Raw genomic sequence first — 21,122 nt, forward strand, 5'->3', positions numbered from 1 at the left:
TTACATTCAGATATGACTTTTAAGAAACATCTGGGTCTATAACCCTCAAGTTGCATGAAAGTCAGACCAAAATAGTACTAATAGAACTACTATGAAGTTTCTGCAACTTTAAGTTGCACATAGATGAATGGGTATCATTGGAAAATATGGGGAACGACTTGTCATGCAACTTTGATGTCCAGTTGTATGACACATCGCAGTGTGAATGGAGCTTGAAAGTAGACCAAAGAAAAAAAAGAAAGTGGTTAACATAGCAAAGGTTCCCAGTCACCCTGTAATATACTTCACGGTGGATTTTGTCTGAAATTACTGTAGGAAAACCTTTGGTGAATGGAAAACTAAATAGAGGAGTGGGGCTGACAATGATAAGGTGGAGCGAAATTAAGTGTTGTATATTAAAAAATGGCCATGCCTCAATTGGTGCAGTAAAACCAGTGGAGTTCAGTGATAATAAACATGGAAATATAGACCTGGGGTTTGTTCAGAACCACTAACTTTAAATATAGTTTTATGCTTGCATGTGCTAATAGGGAAATGTATGTTTACTTGATATTCTTCAATGGTGCAATCAAGGGAGGCAAGGATAGTCTTGTTTAATTGCATTTTAAATACAGTGGCAAAAGGGTTAGGACTTCTGTTAGGTATTTATTGTTATGGCCCCATCTACTATACCGTAACCTCCTGAGTGTAAAAAAAGGGGAAATTGCCCCATTTTAGACAACCGTATTAAAAGCCTGACAGAGAATCTATGTATACATTTTAGCCAATTATGTGATTACAAACTAGTGGCAACCATTTGGGGAAGGCCCCTTTGTCTTCCAGCATGACTGTGCCCCATGGACAAAGCCTGGCCAATAAAGAAAGACATGGTTTGCTAAATTAAAGTGAAACTAAACTCTTCTATTCTTCTATTCAAGTTTCCTTAACTCAAAAAAGTACCACAAACCTTTATATGGTAATACACACTGTATATAAAAGGCATTTTTCTCCGAGAATAGGTGAGGATACTCCCCTGGGTCACCTTTGTCTCCACCCCTACCCGTTTCCAAGCACTACCCCTTGTGTCCGCCTCCTACCCACCTCACGTTTCCGCCCCTTTTAGAGAAGAGATCCTCCAGTGGCCACAATAAAAACAGAAAATATCCCCGCAGCAAAAATAGATCTTCTAGCCAGCAGCAAAAATAGATCCTCTAAACTGCAACAACAATAAATCCCCCAGTCAACAGCAGATCTCTGTGTCCCCAGGAATGACCAGTATTGTTACAGATCTGCAGCCTGGCTCCACATGTCTCCAAAGATCAGGCATGCTGGTACATGTGGTTCCATGGCTTTAACCACTTGACCTCCAGAAGATTTACCCCTCTTCATGACCAGTTTGCGATACGGTACTGCATTACTTTAACTGACAATTGCACAGTCATGCAACGCTGTACCCAAATACAATTTAATGCCCTTTTTTCCCCACAAATAGAGCTTTTTTTGGTGGTATTTTTTTTATATTTTGCGTTATGTTTCTACTATAAAACATATCCAATAAAAAAATAAAAATCTTGATAAATTTAGGCCAATATGTATTCTGCTACATGTTTTTGGTAAAAAATCCTAGTAAGCGTATATTGATTGATTATACAAATGTTATAGCGTCTACAAACTATGGAATACATACTGGAATTTTTAAAGCAAAGAAAATTTATTAAATACATTCTTCAGCTCTGTGCATACAAAGGAGCATGGGGGAGCTCATGTCCATAATGGGGATGGTATTGACATAAACCTAAATGATCCACAATGGCTCAAAAGTGATATGGTCCAGAAATATTTAGACAGAATAAATTGTGGATAAAGTAACTGGACCAGATGGCATCCACTCATGGATCCTAAAATAATTGAGCTCTGTCATTTCAAAGCCATTGTTTCTAATTTTTAGGGACTCGTTAATGACTGGAATGGTACCACTGGATTGGCGTAGGGCCAATGTGGTGCCTATATTTAAAAAGGGATCAAAGTCTTTACCATGTAACTTCTATAGTCAGGAAGATACTACAGAGATTAATAAAAGACCACATAGATGAATGCTTGCAAAAAAAATGTATTCTAACCATTTAAAGCGGTTGTATAGTCATTTATGTACCTATAATAAGGCTTACTTGTAGGTAAAAAGAATATTCCCTTTGCAAGAAGCCGCTGACTTCAGTGGTGCATGCACACCAGGGATTCTCCGGCAGACGCCAGACCCTGCCAGGAAGAAAGAAAACTCCTGCGCACATGTGTGGGAGTGATGGCATCACGGCTCTGGTCACTCACAGCACCGGAGCCACGATACTCGGAAGACACGCCAAGGGAACGTGTCTTCCGGGAATACTTGCCGTGGACCGAGAGAGATGCCAGCGCCTCATTCTAAGGTAAGTATTTCATAATAAGCTAGTATGTGGTGCATACTAGCTCATTAGGCCAAAAAAAAAGTCAGCAGGTTTACTCCCGCTTTAAGGATCGGAAGAATTTGCCTCCTTAATGATCAGAGCACTTTTTACAATTTACCACTGCGCTGTTTAAACTGGTAATTACTCAGTCATGCAACGCTGTACCCAAACAAAATTTACTTCCTTTCTTCCCCCACAAATAGAGCTTTCTTATGGTGGTATTTGATCACCTCTGGGATTTTTTATTTTTTTTTGCGATATACAAACAAAGACAGACTGAACATTTAGAAAAACAATTATATTTTCTACTTTTTGTTATAAAAAAAATCCAATAAACTCAATTTTAGTCATACATTTAGACTGAAATGTATTCAGCCACATGTATTGGGTGAAAAAAAATTCAATAAGCGTATATTTATTAGTTTGCCCAAAAGTTATAGCGTTATAACTGGCACATTTTCTGGAATTTACACAGTTTATGACTGCCTACCTCATTTCTTGAGGTGCTAAAATGGCAGGGCAGTACAACCCCCCCCCCCCAATTTTGGAAGTAGACACCCCAAGGAAATTGCTGAGAGGCATGCTGAGCCCATTGAATATTTGTGACAAAAAAATATAAAGTGTGACAAAAAAAAGTTGTCACTGAAATTATATATTGCTCACACATGCCATGGGTATATGTGGAATTACACACCAAAATACATTCTGCTGCTTCTACTGAGTACAGGGATACCACACGTGTGAGACTTTTTGGAAGTCTAGCTGCATACAGGACCCCAAAAACCAATCACCACGTTCAGGCTTTCTAAGGGCGTACAATTTTTATTTCACTCCTCACTATCTTTCAGAGGAAATAAAATACCAAGATAGCACCCCCCTAAGCTATTTTCTAAGAGGCATGTTGAGTCCATGGAATATTTTATATTTTGCCACAAGTTTTGGGAAAATGACTTGCTGAAATGACAGGCTTTCTAAGGGCGTACATTTTTGACTTCACAGTTTCGAAGGCCATGAAATGCCAAGATAGCACAAAACCTCCATAAATGACCCCCTTTTGAAAAGTAGACACCCCAAGCTATTTGCTGAGAGGCAAGTTGTTGAGTATATCACAAAGTTTTGAAAATGGAGGGAAAAAAAATTCCTTTTCTTTCTTCATTTTCAAAAACAAATGAGAGCTGAGAAATACTCACCATGCCTCTTAGCAAATAGCTTGGGATATCTACCTTCCAAAATGTGGGTAATTTGGGGGGGGGGGGGGCGGGGTTTGTGCTGTCTTGACACTTCAGTGCCTCAGAAACTGTGATAGGCAGTGAGGAGTAAAATCACCATTTTATGCCCTCAGAAAGCCTGAAGGAGGTGATTGGTTTTCGGGGTCCTGTATGCAGCTAGGCTCCCAAAAAGTCTCACACGTGGTGTCCCTGTTCTCAGGAGAAGCAGCAGAATGTATTTTGGGGTGTAATTTCACATATACCTATGCCATGCATGAGCAACATATCATTTAGTGACAACTTTGTGTAAAAAAAATATAAATATTCCATGAACTCAACATGCCTCTCAGCAAATAGCTTGAAGTGTCTACTTTCCCAAATTAGGTCATTTGGGGGGGTTTGAACTGTCCTGGCAATTTATGTCCAAAATTAGAAACTTATGCCACACATCACCCACTCTTCTAACCACTTAAAGACAGAGCCCTTTCTGCCACTTTTTGTTAACCCAAACCCAAACATTGAACCCAAACATTATATATATATTTTTTAAAAGCAAAGGCCCTACAGAATAAAATGGTGGGTGTTGCAATTTTTTTTCACACAGTATTTGCGCATCAATTTTTCAATTGCAATTATTTTGGAAAAAAAACACTTTTTTTAATTTCAATGCACAAAAACACACTACATTGCCCAAATATTTGGCAAAACATAAAAAAGATGATCTTATGCCGAGTACACAGAAACCAAACACTACATGCTTTAAAATTTAAAAACCGTGTAGCAGTGACCAACTACATACATTTTTAAAAGCTTTTAAAAGCCTTTACAGGTTACCACTTTAAATTTGCAGAGGAGGTCTACTGCTAGAATTACTGTCCTTGATCTGAGGTTCGTGTGATATCTCACATGCATGGTGTAATTGCTGTTTACATACGACACGAGACCCCACGCTTGCACTCTCCTTTGCGCGCGAGCAGGGATGCTTTATTTTTTTAATTAATTTAAATATACCCTATGATAGCAATAGGTAGTGACAGGTACTCTTTTTTGAAAAAATTACGGTCTATTAGACTCTAGATCTCTCTTCTGACCTCGAAGCATCTGACCACACCAAGATCAGTGTGACGATATTTTCCAAACTCCCCAATGGCACTGTTTATATCTGGCGAAACCAAAGTCATGAAATGCTCGTAGCTTCCAGTTTCTTAGGCCATAGAGATGATTGGAGCCCTTCTGGTCTCCAATCAGCTCTATGGTCAGCTGGCAGAACCATCAGCTGCATTCTTGGGTTCCCTGGTGGGACGGGAGAGCCCAAGAAAACCATGGAAGAAGACTGCAGAAGGGGGTGACGTTACTTCCCACTGCTTGTAAAAGCAGTCTAGCAGCTAATTAGCCACTAGGTTTGCTTTTACATGAAAGCCGACCGCCGGCTAAAAAGAACGATACTAAAATGATACCTAAACCTGCAGGCATCATTCTGGTATAACCACTCAATGTCCAGCAACATACCAGTACGTCGCTTGTCCTTGTTGGGCATACTGTATATTGTAATGTTCTTTTGCATCCTGTGGATGAAAAAAAGAGAACACACGATCGGACTTTCCGGCAGACTTGGTGCGGTGAACCGGAATCCGTCGGACAAACTCGATCGTGTGTGGGCTCCAGCGGATTTTTTTCCCCCAAAAGTCCGATGAACCTAGAAATAAAACATGTTTCAAATCTATCCGACGGACTCAAGTCCAACGGACTAAAACCGGGAAAACCGTTCGTCTGTGTGCTAGTCTGAAGGACCAAATACAACGCAAGGGCAACTATTGGCTACTGGCTATTGAACTTCCTTGTTTAGTCCCATTTACGTCATCCCGTTCAAAACGAACAGACTTAGTCCGGTCACGTGTAGCCAAGTCCGTTTTGTTCAGAAAGTCAGATGGGAAGACCGTCGGACCTAGTCCGTCGAAAAGTCCGGTCGTGTGTACGCAGCATAACAGATTCCTCCATTCATATCATTCAAATTGATCAATCAGTGGTATGCCCACCATTAGAATACTGCCCTTTATCCACCCACTTCTAATAAAGGGCATACATGCACCGTTCATTTTTTTTCGTTCAGCCCATGGGCTGAGCAAAAAAAATAACCTAACAAATTCCTCCATTCACATGGATTGATGTGGATGAAGAAATCTCTGCCAAGAAAAGTAAATAAAAATATATGCTGAAGCATCTGCTACTAATATCCACCCCTGCCCCTATGCTTTGGCGTATATGCCCTTTTTTTTAACTGTGGTGGTGAAATCACCTCCTGCAGCGATGGAGTCACTGATTTATGTATCAAGAGAGCAAACCCTGTTGCTGTCAAAATAAATGAATCCATGCTGCAGCTGAATAGCGTACCTGAAAAGCAAACAATGGTATCAATAAAACATTAACTCAATAAAAAAATTTTTTTTATTGCAATCTGTGCCAAAAAAAAGAGTAAAAAATATATGCCGAAGCATTGGGGCAATCCGCCCCTAATGTTAGGGGCAAATCGCCCCTCCCCACTGCCCCTATGCTTCAGTATATATGCTCTTTTTTTAACTGTGGTGGTGAACTCACCTCCTACAGCGCTGGAGTCATGGCTTTACGTATCGTGAGAGCAAACCCTGTTTCTGTCAGAATAAATAAGCCTGTGCTGCAGCTGAATGGCATACCTGCAAAGCAAATAATGGTTAACAATAAAACAAGTAACACTGCAGTATAACAGTAGGACATACCATACCTGCAAAGCAAATACAATAAAACACTGTAACAATAAAACATTGCAGTTAAGCATAAAATACTGTAGAGAACAATAGAGAGAGAGAAGAAAAAGAAAGCGACAGCTATTTTTGGCTTTTTTATTTTTTGGGTTTTTTTCTTTTTTTTCACTTTATTTTACCTGTAAACATTCCAGATTAGGATCTCTCAAAATGTGATGGGCATCTCATCTTTCAAGACCCTGTGTGATAGTGTGCCCTACGACGGTGCAGTGCTGTATCCTATGCTAATACTCCACTAGTGTATGGTAGCGACAGAAACATTCACCGATACAGAGACCAGGTTGGTCAGGACAGGAGGGACAAGAAAAACAGGTGTCGCGCCTATATTCATGTTTTATGCAGACACAACATCTTCTTTGGTGTGCTCTTTGGGTAGGGGTACAACGGAGGACTTCTGGAAAGTGCCTCTCATGCAGCTGGCTCACTGCATTTGTATTAGGAAGGTAAGCCACAGCACTGTCTGGAAACAGAAGAGCTGTGATGAGCGCTTCCTGGAATTTTATGAAGGATCCAGTTCGTCCTGACGCTTTGCATAGCACATAAGCGTTAGAGCCAATTGAAATAAGTATACAGACACTTTTTTATGCCAGCGTCTGGCTCTATGGCAATTAAGTACGGCGCCATCATCTGGTCATTGAAAACCACCCCTCCCATGTTAAGGTTGTATTTGTGGACACAGAGCACAACAACACCAGTCACCGTTAAGCCCCGTACACACGAGAGGACTTATGTCCGACAGACTTCCGAAGGAGTTCTGCCGGAGTTCTGCCGGAGTTCCGACAGAGTTCTGACGGACTTTTCGACTGAGCGGACTTGGCCACACACAATCACACTAAACTCCGACGGATTCGAACGTGATGACGTACGACTGGACTCGAATAAGGAAGTTCATAGCCAGTAGCCAATAGCTGCCCTAGTGTCGGTTTTAGTCTGTCGGAATAGCAAACACACGAGCGAATTTTTCGAAGGGACCGGGTCCGGCGGAGTTCCGTTGGGAAAATTTGAAGCATGTTCCATATTCTAAAGTCCGTCAGACTTTGGTAAATCAAAAGTCCGTTGCAGCCCACACACGATCGAATAGTCTGACGGAATCAGTCCGTCGGACTTTGGATGTTGAAAAGTCCGCTCGTGTGTACGCGGCATTAGAATTTCGACTGTCGTATCTACGTCAATGGAGGACAGAACGAAAACATTCTGTATGTCCCTCTACTTCACTGTGAGCAATTTATTACTTCTCAAGCAGGCTCTCTCCCCCGGCTAAGTTGGGACTCTACAAGCCGTTGGGGGAAGCCCCAGTGATTAGATCACACAATGCCACATGCACCAATTCCACAGAAACAAAAAGGTGACTAAAAAGTGGCACGCTTGTGTAATACGCTTGTGTAATACTGTCCATGTACAAGTGGTACCCCTTTCCAAATAAGGTTGACACCAAGTCTCAAACAATCTTACCGATGCGCCCTATGTAGTCTGGGCAGCTGGGGGGCTCCACGTGACTATGTCTTCCCTCATAAACCATAAAACTATATGTAAAGCCTGTTGTCCTGTCACAGAGATTATACATCTTGACCTCATCTGGCACACTTGCTGGGGAGATACTGTTTGAAAGACAGTCGGCCAGAAAATGTAATCAGGGACTCATCAACACAGACAACTTGATTGGGAAAAATCAAGGCTGCAAACTGTTGATTGAAGCGGCTTATGAAGGGCCAAACTTTGTGGAGTCGATCATATTCAGGGTCACCTTGAGGATGATAGAGTTCATTGTCATTGAAGAGCATGATTCGCGAGATCTGCTCGTATCTAGTCCTGGCCCTGGAAGCAGAGAATGGGTATATAATGAATTGGGTCAGTGGACCAATATGACCGCAACTAATTTTTTTAAAATTATGCCCATTATTATTATTATTATACAGGATTTATATAGCACCAACAGGTTACGCAGGGCTTTACAATATAAAAGGGAGACAATGCAGTTATTTTTTTTTTTTTTGCAAATATCTTTTTATTGGTTTTATAACACTGAAATACAGAGACAGAAAATAAAGGATAGGCCCACAAATCACGGCCTCATAAAGTGAGTCACAATAATGTATATATGTATAAAGAAGGCGACTTCTGCAAGTTAACACAAATTATCCTCTCCACCCACTAGGATACATTGGCATATGAGTAGTGTTGTGTATAGTGCACAGCTCTTAGTCTTGCCCCTCTTAGCTTATGCACACTTCTTTACCGCAGACCATTAAAGGTCGGCGATCCGTGGGCTCCACCAGAAAGAAAAGAAAAAAAAGGAGTGAAAAAGGGGAAAGAGAGGAGAGAAGAAGAAAGGAAAAGAGCATAAAAAAATAGAGAAAGGGCGGGGGGTCAGGAGGGGGGTTTGAGAAGGTAAGTGGGAAAAGTTGGGGCAAGGGAGGAGGATTGGGGAGGCATGGGGTGCGACAGCAGAGGGGGGACGGTCATGAACACGGCTCCCAGAGCAGTCAGGTACCCGGTATTAGGGCTGATCTGGCCCTATCCCTGACCTGCCTGCCCCATACCAAGGAGGAGTTTACCCTCCTCCGAGTATTTAAAGAGATTCCAATGAGTCCAGGTTTTCTGATACAACTCGTGTCTGTTGTGTGCGGTCATTATCAGGTCTTCCATTCTATTGATGTCCTCCACTTTTTTCAACCAGAGCGCTATGGTAGGGGGGTTTTGCTGTTTCCAGAGCAAGGGGATACAGGACTTGGCTGCATTCACCAAATGACGTAGGATGGCTTTTTTATACGTTTTGACCGACATGGCAGAGACATGCAGGAGAAAGAAAGCCGGGTCCTCCGGGATTACGAACTCCGTAAATTTTTGAGAGATCGAACGGACAGCTGTCCAAAAGGAGGTTAATTTGGGACACGACCAGAAAATATCTATCTGATGTCTCGGGGAAAATTGAGTTGAGTCTGCTGGGTGTCAGATACCATCTCGTCAAAACCTTATAGTTATTTTCCTGCGTTTTGGTGCATATTGACGATTTGAAGGCCAAGTGGATCATGTTTTGTATTTGTGCTGCCGTAAATGTACGTTGCATATCTATTTCCCATTTCCTTATGCTGGGTAGGAGAGGCTGTATAGGGGGGGTAGTCAGTAGATTGTATGTCTTGGACAGCACATGCGGACATGGTTCTAAACCTGAGCATAATTCTTCAAAAGTCGTAAGTTGCCTAGCATATGCTTGTGGGTTCTTCAGAGTACGCAGGAAATGGTGTAGTTGTATTGCCGGCCAGAATGTAAGTCGATATAGGCCCACGGGATCTATGAGTTCTGCAATGGTGGGCCATCTGTCCTGCGTCACGAACCCGGACGCAGTGGTCCTGCCGACGTTGCGTAAAGTCTGTAAGTGAGTGGGTGACATGCCCAGTGGGAAACTAGGATTCCCTAACATAGGGGTCAAAGGCGACGTCTGGGTTGTTTGTTGAGTCCTCAGGGTAGCTTTTGCACATTGTACCAGGGTGTTTCCAATCAAAGGGTGTGCCTTAAGGTCAGGTGGGACTGCGCCCCAGCACCAGAGTGCTCTATTGAGAGGGATAGTGGATTGCTCCTGTTCTATCTGGGCCCACAACTTCAATTCCCCATGTCTCTGCCAGTCAACGACTCTGCCCAGCTGCACAGCCAAATAATAGCCTCTAACATCCGGGAGGGCGAGGCCTCCAAAATGTTTAGGCATAGTTAATTGTGAGCGCTGGATGCGAGGTTTTCTGTGGGCCCAGACAAACTCCGTGAACAAAGCCTGAGCTCGTTTAAAAAATGCATTCGGTAAAGCCACTGGTAGGGCCTGAAATAGATAGAGGTATTTTGGGAGAACACTCATCTTCAGTAAGTTACATCTCCCGAACCAGGAAAGCAGGTTCGTCTGCCATTTAGATAAAAGTGCTTTAGTGGTTGTAAGCAGGGGCGGGAAATTCAGTTCATATATCCGCAAAAGGTTGGCCGGGATTTTCGTACCGAGATAGGTCAGTGCAGTAGGCGTCCACTTAAATCGGAAGTCAGTCCGCATCGTCTGGAGAGTGTTTGGAGGCATCGCTATCCCCATCGCTTCCGATTTCGCAAAATTAATCTTAAGATTAGATAAAAATCCATAAATCTCAAACTGTTTGAGCAAATTGGGGAGCGATATTGCCGGGTTTGTCAGTGAGAATAGGAGGTCATCCGCATATGCCGAAATTTTGTGTTGCGTTCTACCGACCTGTATTCCCTGGACATCGGGTTTCAGCCTGATCGTGGCTAGGAAGGGTTCCAAGGAGATGGCAAATAATAGGGGGGATAATGGGCAGCCCTGCCTAGTGCCATTGCTAATCTGGAAGGGATCGGATAACATCCCGTTTGCCTTGACCTGGGCCGAGGGATTAGAGTACACCCCAGACACTCGACGTAACATTACCTCTCCCAGACCAACATGTCTCAGGACGGAGAACATAAATGACCAATTGACCCGGTCGAAAGCTTTTTCCGCGTCCGTGTTTAGAAAGACACAGGGTGTACCTTTAGATCGGGATATGTGTATTAAATTGAGCACTTTAGACGTGCTATCTCTTGCCTCACGTGTGGGTATAAATCCCACCTGGTCTAGGTGCACTAACCGTCGGACATGTTGGGCCAGTCTGGTGGCTAGGATCTTGGTGTAAAGTTTGAGGTCTGTGTTTAGGAGTGAGATGGACCTGTAGCTACTGCACAATGTAGGGTCTTTCCCGTCTTTATGTATTACTGAGATGTGGGCTTTAAGCGTGTCCCGGGCGAAGTCCGAGCCGGAGTCTATTGCATGGAACAGTTGAAGCAGTCGTGGGCCTAAAATTGGCAGCAATGTTTTGTAGTATTGTGTGGTGTATCCGTCCGGCCCCGGAGCCTTCCCCGATTTCATAGAGCCTACCGCCTTCTGGAGCTCCACGAGAGTGATAGGCGAGTCCAACTCATCTCGGACTTGGGGGGGCAGTGATGGCATTTGGGATGTACTGAGGTAGTCCGCCATGTCAGCCGAAGACGATTCAGGCGACTGCAAATTATATAGTTGGGAATAGAATTCTCTAAATTCTTGAGTAATCTGCTCTGGGAGGGTCAGTTGTTGCCCGTTATTCCTGGACACTCTGGGGATATAGGAGGAGAGCTTATATTCCCTCACTTGTTTCGCCAGCAGTTTCCCGCACTTGTTCCCCGATTCATAATTTACCCTACGACAAAACTGTAACGCCGCCTTGGCCTTATACAGCAATAGATCAGTAATCTGACCTCTAACAGTCGCCAGTTCTGTCTCCGTCACCCGGGAGGGGGCGTGTTTATGCCTGGCTTCTAAGGAGTGTAATTGTTGCAGTAGTTGGGTAAGTTGTTTCGCCCTTTCCCTTTTTATGCGGGCCCCATGTTTGATCAGAATACCCCTAATAACTGGCTTGTGGGCTTCCCACAGTATGCCGGGGTCGCAATCGGGTCTGTCATTCGTCTGGAAGTATAGGTCGAGTTCTCTGGTCACCTCCGCTAACACCTCCGGAGTCTGTAAGAGACTCTCATTTAAGCTCCAGAACCGTCGCCTGGGCGATATGCTGTTAACTAGGGAGTACGTCAAGAGGATAGGCGCGTGATCAGACCATGTAATGTTGCCGATCGACGTGTCACGTATGGCATGCAATTGGCCATGGGGAATCAAAAAGTAATCTATTCTAGTATAGACTCTGTGCGGAGGTGAGTAGAACGAATAGTCTCTTTCTCCAGAATGTTGTAACCTCCACACATCAATTAATTGGGCTCTATGTAACCTTTTGGCGATACGCTTACGGTGGCTTGGAGGGATGGAAGATTTACCCGTAGAGGTGTCTGTTGAGGGTATTAATGGGACATTGAAGTCTCCGCCTAGAATCAAGTGGCCCTGTTGAAAGTCTTGTAGTTTGTTCAGCGTACTCTCCAAGAATGCAGCCTGACTGCCGTTTGGGGAGTATATAGTCGCTAGCGTGATTTGCGTTTCTCCTACTAAGCCCTTGAGGAAGATATAACGTCCCATGGGATCTACTAGGGTGGCTTGAGTGCACCAGGGGATGTGTTTAGAGATTAAGATGGACACTCCTCTGGATTTAGCCGATGGATTAGTAGAATGGAAAGTCAAGGGGAAGTGTTTATTTTGTAAGTAATTTAGTTTATCATGTCTGAAATGCGTCTCCTGGATAAACGCGATGTCAGTACGCGATTTTTGAAGATCGTGCAGTAACATCCGCCTTTTCTCTGGCGTGTTAAGCCCTTTAACATTGAGGGACAACACCCGTATTGCCTCCAGGGCCATGTCCAGAGCTGGAAGGGAGGGAGGAGGAGGACGGGAGGGAAAGGCAGGGGCGGGGCAGGCTAGGGAGGGGGGGAGGGAGTGTGGGGGGAGGGAAGCGAGAAGATGGGATTAACAGGGATTAGAAAAGGGACAGACAGGGCGATAAGGTACAAAGAAGGGGAGTATTCCGAACAAGGGAGTCGGAGGCAGGCAGAGGAATAAGAAAGAAGAAAAAAGAAAGAAAGAAGAAAAGATTTGATGCGAAATGAACTAAAATAAACTAAACTAAAATAAAACTAAAAAATAACTACTATGTCTCGGCCCGAAGGCCGGAGTTCTTGCTATCGCACGGAATTAGCATATAACTTACCTCGGCGCGCAGGAGCACCCCGAGCGAGTATGCAATCCTAATTGGGGGAAGAGGGAGGGCAGGGCTCCATAGGTGAGCCCCCGATACCGTCTCCCCCCCAACCGCTGATATCTCTCTGGCAGTCAGTTAAACATATACATCCGCAAGAAATAAGCAACTAGTTGACTCAAAAAGTTTGATGGAGAGAAAAAAAAAAACTTCAAACTTCAAAACCCAACACTTCAACCCGGCCCTGCATACAGGGCATCAAGAGCTAACAGGAAATAAAGCTGTACATCACCCCAACATCGCCGTGTCACCCACCTCCACCCCACAGCACCCAGCAGCCCCCTCGAATGGCAGGTCTCGTAGCGAAGGCCATACCGCCCCCCCCACCTGGATAACAGTTGGTAGGGGTGGTGCGGCGCCAGAATAGACACACCTCCAGCGCCTGCGTTCCTGAGTGCCCATCTGTGTGTCCGCCTCACCCAACCATCCCCAAGGGAGTGGCGCCCAGCCCCCTCGATGAGAATAGCCAGCGCCACCCCCCCAGGTCCAATGGGCGGCAGCCTCCCGGCGAGCCAGCATCACCCCCGAGGCTCCAACAGTCCAGGTATTTCCCCAGTCCCGGCCGGTTGGTAAAATGGGGAGGCTCAGAGCGCTGCCAACAGTGAGACACAAGCCTGCACAGTAATTCTGTTCAAAGGGGCACTCGAGTCCTCATAATAGTCTTAGCCCCTGAGGGACACCCCCTCAGTGAGTCGGGGCTTAGCAGGGGGGACAGCAGTGGGGCCACAGGTTCCGGAAATGGACATAGTCCAGGTAAACAAGACTTGGGGGCCAGGCTACGCCCACGAGCAGGGCCCTTGCTGGTTCATCTGAAAACTGGTGGAATAAGTAAGGCGCCGAGGGCTCTTTCATCACATGGTGGGACACCGCTCATCAGATGAAATGAGACGGGGGGGAGAGGCCAGCAAAGCCCCCGACAAACAGCCCCCGCTGGGCACAACTGGATCGGGAGGGCGGAGGGGCCTCACGGGAACATGGTGGTAGTAAAACAAGTGTCAGTGCAGCTGGGGAATGTACTTACAGCTTCATGGAGCTACGTCTCCCGAATCTCCCCTCCAGAGGGTGCCCTCGAACGGCGGCGGCTCCTCGGTTGTCCAGTAGTTGATCCTTCTCTCCTCGTGACCGAGCGGTCCTGGCGGGTGGGGAACCTAGGAATAAGTGCCAACCAGTTGGGAACTTCTATAGGCTCCGTCTCGAGGAAGGCGAATAATGCTGGAAGCGATGTCGGTTTCCGGAGCGTAAAAGATCTCTGGTCTCTCCGGAATGTGACCGAGAACGGATATCCCCAACGGTAGGTGAAGCCCCGCCGCCTGGCGAGTTCTAACAAGGGTTTGAGAAGCGCCCTTCTTTGCAGTGTAGCGCGGGAGAGATCTGGGAGTATTTTGACTGCTGCCCCATCAAAGTCAGGAACTCCGGATTCCCACGCCTTTTTGACGATCTGCTCTTTGAGTGTGTATTGATGTATCCTGCAGATCACATCCCTGGGCCTTTCTGGGTCTGGAGATCTGGGGCCAAGTGCTCTATGTATTCGGTCCAGCGTCACCCGTTCCGGAAGCTCTACACCCGCGATACTGCCAAAGCAGTATCCATCAGGTCTTCTGCGCCCGTGGCCTCCGGGAGTCCACGGAGCTGGACGTTGTTCCTCCGGCTTCGGTCCTCCAGGTCCTCCTGGCGCAGCTGCTGATCAATAAGCATCTCCATCTGCATTTCTTGCCTCTCTTCCAGGGACGCCACGTGGAGGTCTAGGGAGGACACAGAGGACTCCCCCTCTGTCACTCGCGTCGCGAGATCGCACAGTTCCGTCCTCACCGCAGATATCTCCTTTCTATGGGCCGCCTCCACTGTACCGATCAGGGCTATGATATCCGCTCTTGTGGGCAAGGCCTGAATCAGGGAGCGGAGCTCCGCGTCTGCCCTAAAGGATAGCGAGGCAGGCTGGGAGCCACCCGGCGTGGATTGCAGGTCCAGCGGCGTGGCGTGGAGTGTGTCATCCGGGTCCGGCTCCCCCTCTGACTGCGGAGTGTTCGGCCAGTCAGCACTTGCGGCCGCCATGTTGGCCTCCGGCGTGCGCCGCTGTGAAAGCTGGAACAGCCGTCTGAGTTCGCCGGGAGCTGGGGTTGACAATGCAGTTATAATACAATAAAATACAAGAGGATTATGAGGGCCCTGCTCAGAAGAGCTTACAATCTAATAGGGTGGGGCAGGTGGTAAAAAAGGTTATAACTGTGGGGAATGAGTTGTTGGAAGTGGTAGGAGATTAGTTGGAGGCGTCATAGGCTTTCCTGAAGTGATGAGTTTTCAGGGATCACCTGAAGGTAACAAGGGTAGGGTATAGTCAGACAGGTTGAGGTAGCGAGTTTCAGAGGATGGGAGAGGCTCTGGAGAAATCCTGGAGACGAGCATGGGAGGAGGAGATGAGAGAGCTTGAGAGCAGGAGGTCTTGATAAGAGCGGAGAGGTCGATTTGGGTGATATTTGGGGACAAGATTGGTGATGTAGCTCGGGGAAGAGTTGTGAATGGCTTTGTATGTTGTGGTTAGTATTTTTTATTTAATTCGCTGGTTGATTAGGAGCCAGTGTAAGGATTGGAGGAGAGGATTGGCAGACACTGAGCAGTTGGTAAGGTGTATAAGCGGGCAGTTTCAGGGGAGAGGAGAGATCACCGACAATGGCTGAAATGCCTGGTTGGTGACATCACCCATAGGCTTGCTATGGGGCACCCATTGTCGGCTCTCCCTCCTCTCCTCTGAAACCACTACTGGGAGATGATCACATGACTGGACCAAAGCACACTGACAATAGGTAAGTATAAGCATCTTCCTTTCACAGGGTAGTTAGGATAGGATTTAGAAGGGGAGTGGGAGCAGATTTAAGCATAGTTAACCACTTGACCACTGGGCACTTAAACACCCTTAATAACCAGACCAATTTTCAGCTTTCGGTGCTCTCACATTTTGAATGACAATTACTCAGTCATGCAACACTGGACCTATATGAAATTTTTGTCCTTTTTTTCACACAAATGGAGCTTTCTTTTGGTGGTATTTAATCACCGCTGGGTTTTTTATTTTTTTGTGCTATAAAAGAAAAAATACAGAACATTCTGTAAAAAAATGAATTTTTCTTCATTTCTGTTATAAAATTTAGCAGATTAGTAATTTTTTCTTCATAAATTTTGGCCAAAATTTATACCACTACATATCTTTGGTAAAAATAAGTACAAATTGGTGGATATTATTTGGTCTTTGTGAAAGTTATAGAGTCCACAAGCTGTGGTGCCAATATCTGAAAATTGATCACACCTGAAGTACTGACGGCCTATTTCAATTCTTGAGACCCTAACATGCCAGAAAAGTACAAATACCCCCCAAATGACCCCTTTTTGGAAAGAAGACATTCCAAGGTATTTAGTAAGAGGCATGATGAGTTTTTTGAAGTTGTCATTTTTTCCCACAATTCTTTGCAAAATCAAGATTTTTTTTACTTTTTTTTTTTTTTTAACAAAATTGTCATATTATCAGTTTATTTCTCACACAGCATATGCATACCACAAATTACACCCCAAAACACATTCTGCTATTACTCCCGTGTACGGCAATACCACATGTGTGAGACTTTTACACAGTGCGGCCACATACAGAGGCCCAACATGCAGGGAGCGCCATCAGGCGTTCTGGAGCACCCAGGACAATTCTGACATTTCTCTCCTACATGTAAAAATCATCATTTATTTGCTAGAAAATTACATCGAATCCCAAAACATTATATATGTTTTTTTAGCAAACACCCTGGAGAATACAATGGTGGTCGTTGCAAATTTTTATCTCGCACGGTATTTGCGCAGCAATTTTTCGAATGCTTTTTTTTGGAAAAAAACTGTTTTGTGCTTAAAAAAAAAAAACACACAGTAAAGTTAGCCCAATTTTTGCATAATGTGAAAGATGAAGTTACACCGAGTAAATCGATACCTAACATGTCACTCTTCAAAATTGCACAGGCTCGTGGAATGGCGCCAAACGTCGCTACTTAAAAATCCCCATAGGCGACGATTTAATTTTTTTTTTACTGGTTATATGTTTTGAGTTACAGAGGAGGTCTAGGGCTAGAATTATTGCTCTCACTCCAACGTACGCAGCGATACCTCACATGTGTGGTTTGAACACCGTTTTCATATGTGGGCGGGACTTACGTATGCGTTCGCTTCTGCATGCGAGCACATGGGGACAGGGGCGCTTTAAAAAAAAAATATATTTTATTGTTCATTTTACTTTATTTATTTTAGTTTGACATTTTTTTCCCCAAAAATAAATTTTTTGATCACTTTTATTCCTATTACAAGGAATGTAAACATCCCTTGTAATAGGAATATGGCATGACAGGTCCTCTTTACAGTGAGATGTGGGGTCAATAAGACCCCGCATCTCACCTCTAAGCTGGGAAGCCTGAAAAAAAAAAAAAGATTCTGGATTTGATAGTATTGGCGAGTCGGTAGAAGCACCGGAGGGCGGCGGGAGGGGGGGGGGTGTCTATGGCTGGGTATTGCAGGGTATCACCGACTATGGCTGGGTATGGCTGGGTATATCAGAGTATGGCTGGGTATCTCAGAGTATGGCGTTGCAGAGTATTGCGTTGCAGAGCATTGCAGGATATTGGAGGGTGTTGCAGAGCATTGCAGAGTGTTGCACGGTATTGGCGGGTGTTGCAGAGCATTGCAGAGTGTTGCAGGGTATTGGTGGGTGTTGCAGAGCATTGCAGAGTGTTGCAGAGCATTGCAGAGTGTTGCAGGGTATTGGCGGGTGTTGCAGGGTATTGCAGAGTATTGCAGGGTAATGCAGAGTATTGCAGAGTATTGCAGGGTATTGCAGAGTATTGCAGGGTATTGCAGGGTATTGCAGGGTATTGCAGAGTATTGCAGAGTATTGCAGGGTATTGCAGGGTATTGCAGAGTAATGCAGGGTAATACAGAGTAATGCAGGGTAATGCAGAGTAATGCAGAGTAATGGCAGGGTATTGCAGAGTAATGGCAGGGTAATGCAGAGTATTGCAGTGTAATGCAGACTATTGCAGAGTATTGCAGGGTATTGCAGGGTATTGCAGAGTAATGCAGAGTAATGCAGAGTATTGCAGGGTATTGCAGAGTAATGCAGAGTAATGGCAGGGTATTGCAGAGTATTTGCAGGGAATTGAGGGGTTAATTTTCGGTGAGCAGCGATGTGGGCACTGCAGATGCAGCCCACATCGCTGCTGACACCGATCTCTTCCCCCTCCGCTGTTCCGATCGGTACAGAGAGGGGGAGGGAGGAACCGGCGTCATAACATGACGCCGGTTTGTTTACAAGTGATCACTCCGTCATTTGACGGAGCGATCACGTGGTAAACGGCCGCGACGAGCGGCCGTTTACCGTGATCCATGATGCGCCGGGTCCTGTGGACCCGGCGGTCACGGATGCTCTCGAGTGCGCGCCCCAGGGGGCGCGCGAGAGCGGAATTCTGGGAGGACGTCATATGATGGCCTCCCACAGTTAAGAAACCGCCCTGAAGCCGTCATTTGGCTATAGGGCGGTTATTAAGTGGTTAACAATAGCCTGGAATTCCACTTCAACCATGTATGGGCAGTTTTAGACCCCTTTCACACTGGAAATAGCCTCTGCTAAGCTCCTGAAAACCGCCTCCCATTCATTCCAGTGTGTATTTTCACACTGGGGCGGTGCGCTTGTGGGACCTCGTGAAAAGTCCTTCAAGCAGCATCTTTGGGGAGGGTTGGGAGCGCTGTATTTAATGCTCCTTAAACGCCCTGCCAATTGGAATGAATGGGCAGCGCTTTCAAAGTGCCTGAAAAGCGATTTGAAAGCGCTGCAAAATGGGAGTTTTTAACCCTTTTTTTGGGGTTAAAAGTGCTCCACTGGCAGCTGAAAAGTGCCACATAAACAGCGCTAAAGCGCTGCTAAAATTAGCAGCACTTTAGCGGTATTGGCCAGCGCTTTCAGTGTGAAAGCAGTCTTATGGGCCGTACACACGATAGGATTTTCCGACAACAGATGTTGAATGTGAGCTTGTTGTCAGATAGTCCAACCGTGTGTATGCTCCACAGAACATTTGTTGTCGGAATTTCCGCCAAAAAATGTTTGAGAGCAGGTTTCCGAGCGTGTGTACACAATTCCGACGCACAAAAGTCTGCCCATGCTAGGAATCAAGCAGAAGAGCTGCACTGGCTATTGAACTTCATTTTTCTCGGCTCGTCGTATGTGTTGTACGTCACCGCACTCTTGACGTTCGGAATTTCCAAAAATATTTGTGTGACCGTGTATATGCAAGACAAAAAAAAAAATCCATGATTTTGTTGTCGGAAAATCCTATCGTGTGTACATAGCTTTTGTCTTTTTTTAGAGGAATTCAACAGGTTAATATGAAGAAAATTTCCTGATTTTATGTATTATGCAAAAATGCATTTAATTTTCTTCTGGTAAATACAAAACTGAAAATTTTAATGTCTCAAGTTCAGATTAAGTGATATTCAGGTTCAGGCAACAATATTGGATCATTTGATTTTAAAGTGGAAATACAAGTGATGGTGTGCAGATGATTATGTGTCTCTTGATACGGTAAAGATTTCCACCAACAATGTTCCCCTTGTGTACATGTGTGTCCCAGATGGAAGGGAGTGCATTAATCCATTATTAGGAAGCCTTTTTACTTATCAAAGTTATATACCCATGTGGCTATAATTAGATCCAGTACAAAAGCCATGTTAATAATAAATGTGTTTTCCATCATGTCTCACATAAGCTTTGGGTCACCACTTAACGCAATCTATCTCGCACATTGCTCACTTACATAGTTACATATTTAATCTTGTTGAAAAAAGTCCATCCAGTTCACCAAACAATTTCTCTTCTCTGGACCTTGCCTTGATATTGGCCATGCTCCCAGAACCTCCCGATTTGTGTGACTGCCTAACTCAAAGCCTGGGACATTTGACTTCATAACCTAAAGCTTGCTCCCTGATGGTGTCTTGCATGTGGGTTTGTGAACACAAGTGTATTTTTTGAACTAAAGTGGAGAGTTAACAACCAGGAGTTGAAAACAGCAGTTAAGACAGGAGTCTCTAACCTCTATCCTACCTCCATCCTCCCCTCCATTTTAAAGATCCCACTGCAAGGGGCAACCAGACAGCTTTCCAGAAACATCAGGCTGACAGCAAGCCAGATTCACCGGAACCAGAGTGTTTAACAGGGACCACCGCAGCCAGGTAAGCTCGCACCTCCACTCCCCCCCACCCCCCCCCCCCCCAGTGATTGTTCCAGGGACTCCGTCCGACTGCCTACGGGGGTCAGGAAGGAATTTTTGCCCCACTGGTGCGTTTGGCTGCTACTGTCAGGGGGTTTTTCTCCTTCCTCTGGAACAATCAGGAACAACCATAGGTTAGCATACCCCTACCTCCGGCCTCCTTTCCATTTTTTACGCTATCCTAGGATGACTATTCCAGATCACAGCCAGACTTCTTTTCTGAGCGGAGACCTTCACCTTAAGTAAAGGTAGCTGGAACAGCCAGCAACCGAATACAACAACTCCTTCCGCATCCATATAGGCATCCCCTGATCAACTTGCGCGCTAACAGCCTCAAGCACGGCGGCAAGTCTGATACCTAGCCCCACCTCAGGATCAATACCCTGATCAGGATCATCATCTTAGGCCCATAGTACCATCAACAGCATCCACAAACCATGTGCTACTTCAAATACTCAGCTGAAGTTCTGCACAGACTAAGGAACATCAACACCACATTGCCATCTTCCATACAAAAAATACTTCAAAGAGAACAACTATTAAAAACCGGACGACAAGCAGCTCCCAACCACATGTACATGTACTCAACCACTACAATTAGATTGCGCCTTGATTAACGCCAGGTCTGCAGTCAAACATAGACTGGAAGTACACGACTTCATCATCGAGAACAATGTAGACTGCCTCTTCATCACCGAAAGCTGGTTAACCTCTG

Source organism: Lithobates pipiens, unplaced genomic scaffold (genome assembly GCF_037356315.1).
Source record: "Lithobates pipiens isolate NorthernLeopardFrog02 unplaced genomic scaffold, aLitPip1_a1.2 Scaffold_16, whole genome shotgun sequence".
NCBI classification, from domain to species: domain Eukaryota; kingdom Metazoa; phylum Chordata; class Amphibia; order Anura; family Ranidae; genus Lithobates; species Lithobates pipiens.